Source organism: Bombina bombina, chromosome 10 (genome assembly GCF_027579735.1).
Source record: "Bombina bombina isolate aBomBom1 chromosome 10, aBomBom1.pri, whole genome shotgun sequence".
NCBI lineage: Eukaryota > Metazoa > Chordata > Amphibia > Anura > Bombinatoridae > Bombina > Bombina bombina.
The window spans coordinates 85639733-85648335 of record NC_069508.1 but is presented as its reverse complement, the minus strand read 5'-3'; positions in this window follow the sequence as shown (position 1 = coordinate 85648335).

Sequence of the window (8603 nt, the reverse complement as noted above, 5' to 3'; positions counted from 1 at the left end):
TTTGTGAATGGTAATACATATGCATAAAATGTTTATGTTGGTTACCTTGACACCTGTTATTGGTTGACTCCCCCTACAGGTGTTGTTTGTTGTATTGATTATATGTTTGGTGTATATATAGCAAGTGATTTGTATTCATTGTATTAAGCCTGATGAAACAGCCACTGGTTGGCTGAGAAACGCGTTGCTGTTTTTAATTTGATTTTAAATAAAGTAAGTTTTCATTTACCACTTGCTGCTATACCATTTTTTCATCACCTGCACCTTACTACAAGGTGCAGCTATCTCTTGGGACCTAGTATCCTGATTCACTATGGTTGGAGTCACACCGGCGATCAGTCTGCTGGATGACTGTTTTATTCCAGTCTGTGCTATTTTCACCAAGAGGGGTGCTTAACCAAATGTGAGTGAAACATTTTATGTACACCTTCATACAAGTGCATACAATACTAGGCCATGTGGCGCTTTGGTTTCTTTCCACTCTCTACAGATTACTGATCCTGGATCTCAGCCTTTGATCCATTCACAAACAGCTGCCTGGACCTGGACTGCTATCACATAATTGGGTTGTTCATTACAACATACCCATTTTTGTTATATGGGACTTCTATAACTATACCCATTTCTTTAAACATCTTTACACTTTGTATAATAATTGTCTGATTCACTTTTACTATCAATGATAGATTGTTGTTGAATTGTTTATTATATGTTCTTATTTAGATTAGCATATTTATTTATTATTTTAGTTACCAGAGAAAGCTGATAGTCCGTTTGCTGACCATCCATGATCCCGAGCCTGTTTCTATAGGTGCTCCCTGTCTGTGAGTATTCAGTTTTCCACTGTTTTCTTTTATTTGGTCGTTATTGCACAAACATTTTTGTTTTGTTTTAATGATTCAAGAAGACCTAATGGTCCGTTTTCAGGGCAACAGAGAGGATCCATCACCTGATTGCTGCTTTCTGTGAGTATAAATTTAGTAGATATCTATCATGTCCCTTTTTGAGGTTGTGATTGAGTCATGAGGCATCTTTTCTTTCTATTATTTTAGTGATCTAATTCTGCAATGAACCAATCTGGATAGTTCATTCTTTATTCAACGGTCACCACCCTCTTTATAAACTAACTATAGCATTTATATTACTTAAAGGAACACTGAACCCAAATTTTTTCTTTCGTGATTCAGATAGAGCATGCAATTTTAAGCAAATTTCTAATTTGCTCCTATTTATCAATTTTCTTTGTTCTCTTGTTATCTTTATTTGAAAAAGAAGGCATCTAAGCTAAGGAGTCAGCCAATTTTGATTCAGACCCTGAACAGCACTTGTTTATTGGTGAAAGAATTTATCCACCAATCAGCAAGTACAACCCAGGTTGTTCACCAAAAATGTGCCGGCATCTAAACTTTCTTTCTTGCTTTTCAAATAAAGATACCAAGAGAATGAAGAAAATTTAATAATAGGAGTAAATTAGAAAGTTGTTTAAAATTGCATGCTCTGTCTGAATCATGAAAGCAAAAATATTGGGTTCAGTGTCCCTTTAACAGCCCCCCAAAAAATATTTACACTAGGGGGCTCTTTATAGACCCAACAAAAGAAAAATAGCAATACTTCAAATGTCCAGGCACCATGAAAGGAAGGTAGTTCTTTCACAAACTGACTTGGTTCATTATAGAATTATATCTCTAAAATAAGAGAAAGAAAATATGCCTCATGATGCAATCACAACCACAAAAAAGGACATGATAGATATATCTACTAACTTTATATACACAGAAAGCACCAATCAGGTCCTGGGTCCTATGTTGCCCTACAAAAGGACCATCAGCTCTGATTGAATCACTAAAACAAAACAAAAATGTTTGTGCACTAACAACCAAATTAAAGAAAACAGTGAAAATCGTAATACTCTCAGACAGGGAGCACCTATAGAAACAGGCTGGATGCTCTCGGCTGCTCAGCTTTCTCTGGTGTTTGACACTTCTTTAAATCTGGAACACATAGCAAGATAAAATATTGAATATGTTTTTTTTTTTAAATGTTAAAAATGTTTTTTAAAAACACCCTAACATGGGAGAAAACAGAAGAAATGTGTTTCATACCTTTTTTTGGCTATTTCATTACGCTTATGTGAATATACAATTATATCAGATATTTAAACAATCTTATATTCAATCAATATGCAAAGAAACATATTAGGCCTGATTACGAGTAGAGCGCTATTTATCGATCCCACCCATGTGCTAACTTCGCTAAAAGTAAGCTTTTTGCACGTATCTGGTAGCGGTCGTTTACAAGTTGAAAGTAAAACGTTTTCACTTACACGCTAACCTGACAAGCACAAAAAGCCAAACTTGGAATATCGAGACCAGGTTAACGTATATTTCCCCCATAGACTTCAATGGAGCAAGAAAAGAAGAAAAAAACTAACGTAACCTATCGTACTTGCGCAAAAACATGATCACATTTTCTCAAGCTAACCCGACAGGAAAATATTAATATTTCACATTCCAATGTTCTTCATATAGAAGAATATCATATATATATATATATATATATATATATATATACATATATATACAGTGTATATATATATATATATATATATATTATATTTCATATAGGTATATATATATATATACTGTGTATATATATATATATATATATATATATATATATACACACACACACATATATATATATATATATATGCACACATATATATACACACATATATATATATATATATATATATATATATATATATATATATATATATATATATATATATATATATATATAAATATCTATTTAAAAATACATAGAACATATTCTGCTATTGAAGAACATTGGAATGTGAAATATTTACAGTAAATACATAGTTCAACACTATGCATAAATATGGTTTTACATACTTTTATCTACTTGACTGCAAAGGGCTCTAATGCACTTATAAATTTATATGTATACATATGTATTTATGTGTTTATACGTGTGTGTATATATATATATATAGAAAATGTAGAAATGACTGCAGCACTCCTGATATAATTAAATAATTTTAATAACAAGCAGTGAACATACAGGCGACGTTTTGGGCGTGTGCCCTTTCTCAAGCCAAGCACACGCCCGAAACGTCGCCTGTATGTTCACTGCTTGTTATTAAAATTATTTAATTATATCAGGAGTGCTGCAGTCATTTCTACATTTTCTATCAATATCTGTTTGAGGTGACAGAGACTGCTTGCACCCATTAACACAAGTGAATTGGTGCTGGACTTTCTACTATATATATATATATATATATATATATATATATATATATATATATATATATATATATATATATATATATATATATATATATATATTACATTGGGCTTTACCCACAGCCGCTTGGGTAATGTCAGGTTTACCTGGGTAATGCTAGGATTACCCGGATTTCTGACTTTACCCGTAACATATATATATATTTACATCGCTCAAAACTTCCACTAGCCCACTAGCCATTGGCGAGTGGAAATTTAACAGTGGCGAGTGAAAGTTAGTGAGTGAATGACTACAATTATTATCTAAAGGGATATTATATATCCATGAAACGGCAAGGATATGTTATTCCACTAGGGCCATAGGGTCCCCATTAGTACTTAGATTGTTACTTCTAAGAGGGTAAACAGTGGCAGAGAGGGACTGGAGAGGAATAGTGAAAGTGGAGAAAAGCATAGCGTTTAAAAAGAGTGGAGAGATATGAGAGAGGAGATAAAGAGTGTAAAGAGAACATATGGCCTGAGAGAGAAGGGAGGGGGTAAAAAGAGAGATTAAAGAGAGGAGGAAGTGGAGAAAGATAGATGAGTGATGATAATTATAAAACACATTTTCCAGGTCTACTATGATCTCACATTAATGTCAGCACACTTTCTCTCAGCTCCACAACTACCTTTTTCTGTCCATCTGTTGTCTTCCCCAGAACCCTAGTTGATGTTGCTAACTACTGTGCACTTATTTTTGTTAATTAATTACTATATTTAGCATAATTTAATTTATGGTATAAAGCAAAAACTATATTAAAAAATTACTGCACAATAAGATGTTTTGCATTGGCTAAACAAATGCAAAGAGGGGGGTTAGTGGATGTGGTGTGGGTGGGTGGGTTAGTGGGTGTGGTGTAGGGGGTAGTGGGTGTGATCAAAAGTGGTGAATAACATTGTAGACTGGCTAGTAGCTTAGGGCTTGAAATTCTGAGACCTGTATGTATATTTATATATATATATACTGTATATATATATATATATTCCTTTTAAACAGAGTAAGCATGCCTGAGTCTTTCAATCTTGCACAAACATAATACTTTCAACTTGTAATACAAAAATAGGAGCGCTCTTGATGTAACCCCTTCACTACCATGCATTTCGGAGAACAACTTGCCCAAAGTACCGGATAATTTTTAGCATTTTTGCTTTCACTCAGTTTAGAAAGAAACAGAGCCTTTTTATTTTTGATTTACCTATGAAAACTAGATATATTTTTATTTGGACAGTATACTGTAAAATTGTTTTTCTCTTAATGTATTTCCAATTACTTGTTTAACCAGCTGCACAGTATAAAATGTATGAGAAATTGCATTTTCATGTTTATGTTTGTTGATTGCTATTTAGCGTTTTCGCTAGAGCTCTAATTGTGCTAGAAGTAAACTTTTTGCTGGCACAAACAGCTTACTTCTAGCACAATTAGAATATTGCATGCATGATAACGTATTCCCCATAGAAGTTAATGGCCTCTAGTTATCATGGTCTGTCGGACCTGATCCGACAGTGCGGATCAGGTCCGACAGACCTCGCTGAATATGGCGAGCAATACACTTGCCGTATTCAGCATTGCACCAGCAGCTCACAAGAGCTGCTGGTGCAATGCTGCCCCCTGCAGATTCGCTGCCAATCGGCCACCAGCAGGGGGTGTCAATCAACCCGATCGTACTCGATCGGGTTGATTTCCGGCGATGTCTGTCCATCTGCTCAGAGCAGGCGGACAGGGTTCACTACAATCTGGATCCACTACACACTCAACAGAAACCGCTCTTGCTAAAGTAACAAATGACCTGTTATCAGCCAAAGCAAAAGGCCATTACTCATTACTAATTCATTCTTGACCTGTCCGCAGCTTTTGACACAGTTGACCATCCTCTCCTCCTAAAAATACTACATTAATTTGGCATCCGAGACACAGCCCTCTCCTGGTTTGCATCATATCTTTCAAACCGCTCATTTTCAGTTTCCTTTAACAACATATCTATGCCTCTCTCAGTTGGAGTACCGAAAGGCTCTGTCTTAGGTCCCTTGCTTTTCTCTCTTTATACATCCTGCCATGGAAAACTTATAGCCTCCTTTGGATTCCAGTACCACCTATATGCTGATGATACCCAAATCTATCTTTCCTCTCCTGATATCTCTCCCTCTTTACTCAACCAGATTTCTGACTGCCTCTCTGCAATTTTCTCTTGGATGTCTTCACACTACCTCCAACTCAATCTGTCCAAAACTGAGCTGCTTCTTATTCCCCCCTCTTTGAGACATCAGACACCTCACTTTTCTCTGATGGTTGGAGACTCTATCTTCAACACCTCACCCCAGGTCCACTGCCTTGGGGTCACACTAGACTCAGAACTCACATTCAATCCACATATACAAACGCTTACCAAATCCTGCCGGTCACACCTAAGCAACATTTCCAGAATTCGTCCCTTCCTTACTCAAAATACTACAAAAATACTTATTCATTCCCTCATCCTGTCACTCATTGATTATTGCAATGTACTCTTAAATGGCCTTCCAAAACACCGCCTCTCCTCCCTCCAATCTATTATGAATGCTTCTGCTAGACTCATCCACCTACGCCGACGATCTACATCAGCTGCTCCGCTCTGCCAGTCTCTACACTGGCTCCCCATACACTCCAGAATACAAGTTAAAGTATTAGCCCTAACCTACAAAGCACTCAACAGTCTAACTCCCAACTATATCTCCTCTCTCATCGTGAAATACTCCCCATCCCGTCCTCTTCGATCAACCTCTGACCTATGTCTCTACACTCCTGTTATATCTACATCCCACTCCCACCTCCAAGACTTCGCACGTGCTGCTCCTGTCCTCTGGAACTCTCTACCCCGCTCCATCAGACTGTCTCCAGCCTTGTATAGCTTCAGAAGATCCTTGAAAACCCATCTATTCAGAGAGGCTTACCATCTCTCCTCCATCCCGCATCCGAACCAAGCTAATACATGTACATGAACTGCCTGACTCACTGCTGCAAATACAACCGATGTAACAAGCTACCCCAACCTTATGTCTCTGCACCCTAAACCTATAGACTGTGAGCTCTCCAGAGCAGGGCCTCCTGTGCTAGATTTGTTTAGTCTTGTTATGTTTTGTATTGTATCACAAATCTTTGTCATTGTATACCCCTATCATTGTACCCAGCGCTACGGAATTTGGCGGCGCTATACAAATAAATGATAATAATAATAATAATAATGAGCAGGGGTCTTTGTGACCGCTGCTTGATAACTGCTGTTTCTGGCGAGTCTGCATATGGAGCTTGATACATATGCCCCTATGAAGCAAAAAAAAGTAGAAGAAAAATCTAACACCCTACTTGTGCACTAACCCAAACTCATGTGCTCAAGGGCGCTAACCCGACATGAAGAGATCTCAATGTTAAAGCCCTTTTGCCTGTCTTTTTTTCCTAACACCTGATACCTCATATCTTATGCAAAATAGAAAAATGTATTTTCAATAATTTGTATTAGATGTTGTTATTATGAATGTAACTATACTTTGTAATGTATTTTTGATGTTTTGTGACACTTTTTTGTTTCACGAAACACTTAACCACAGCTCTGAGTACACGGCAACCCAACCAGCGTTACCTTGAATTGCGTTCAAGCAATCATGTTTACTTTCAACTTGAAATACGAGCGCAATTTAACCAGCGAGCAAACAATCGCAAAAAAAATATTGCTTGAGTACAAACGTTTGCTCTACACTCAGAATCTTGCCCTAAAGTGGGTGGAGCTTGCAAGTAAAATCAGATCTCATTATGTTATCACTTTGTGTACACACACTTGCTCCCTTATCTTAAACCAAAGCCACTGAAAGTTCCATGAGGCGGCAAGATATTCTAAAGGGATCTGTCGCCATGTTCAGAAAGTCTGCAAAATATTGAAAATCGATGACATAATTTTTTTAGTATTCCAAGCAGCATCGCCACCTAGATTGACAATGTAAAGTAAAGGAGCCCTTTTAAGTATTTTATCAAACCTTATGAACATACCTATTAACCCCTAAACTGACATTCCCCACCTCAAACTATCCCTGCACTACTTAACCCCTAACCGCCATTACCCCACCACAAGCTATTTCTGCGCTACTTAACCCTGTAACCGCCATTTCGCCCACTGCAAACTATCCCTACACTGCTTAACCCCCTAACCGGCATTACCCCAACACAAGCTATCCTTACAATACTTAAAGGGACAGACTACACCAGAATTCTTATTGTTTAAAAAGAAAGATAATCCCTTTATTACCCATTCCCCAGTTTTGCATAACCAACACTTTTATATTTATATACTTTTTACCTCTGTGATTACCTTGTATCTAAGCTTCTGTAGACTGCCCCCTTATCTTAGTGCTTTTGACATATATGCAGTTTAGCCAATTAGTGCAGACTCCTAAATAACTCCACAGGAGTGAGCACAATGTTATCTATATGACACACATGAACTAGTACTGTCTAACTGTGAAAAACTTTCAAAATGCTCTGAACTAGGAGACAGTTTTCAACGGTTTAGAAATCAGTTTGAGGCTACCTAGGTTTAGCTTTTCAAAAATACCACCAAGGGAACAAAGCACATTTGATGATAAAATTCAATTGGAAAGTTGTTAACAATTACGTGCCCTATCTGAACCATGAAAGTTTAATTTTGACTAGATTGTCCCTTTAACCCGCTAACCGCCTATACCCCCACTGCAGTCTACCCCTAATCTATTAACCACCTAAACTGCCACAACTACCCATCGCAAACTACCCATCGCAAACCACTAAACTCCTTAACAGCTAAACCCCCAAAGACCCCAAACCTGACACCCCCAAAGTTGCAAAATATAAAAAAAATAATAGCATTAAATAGCAAAAAAAAAACACTACCAAAAATAAAAAGCCCCAAACAGCTAAAGTCCACAAAATAAAAAAATAAAAAATTAACTAACTTAAACCTATTCTAAAAATTGCCCTGAAAAGGGCACTTGTCGGGCAGTGCACTTGTTGAAGTAATTATCTCTTTTACATTAAAAAAATCCCTATATTAAAACCAAGTCACCTCTCCCCCCAAAAAACTATCTTTAAAAAACCCTAGGGCATCAGCGAACAAGCTATTTTTCTAATAAATAAAAACACCCTATACAAAAAAAGATGATCTGAAAAGGGCATTAGAGATTAAGCTCTTTTGCTAAAAAATAAAAAACCCTGTACTAAAAAAAGATGCCATGAAAAGGGCATCAATGATTAAGCTCTTTTGCTAACCCTAACCCCCGAAAAACTAATGCTAA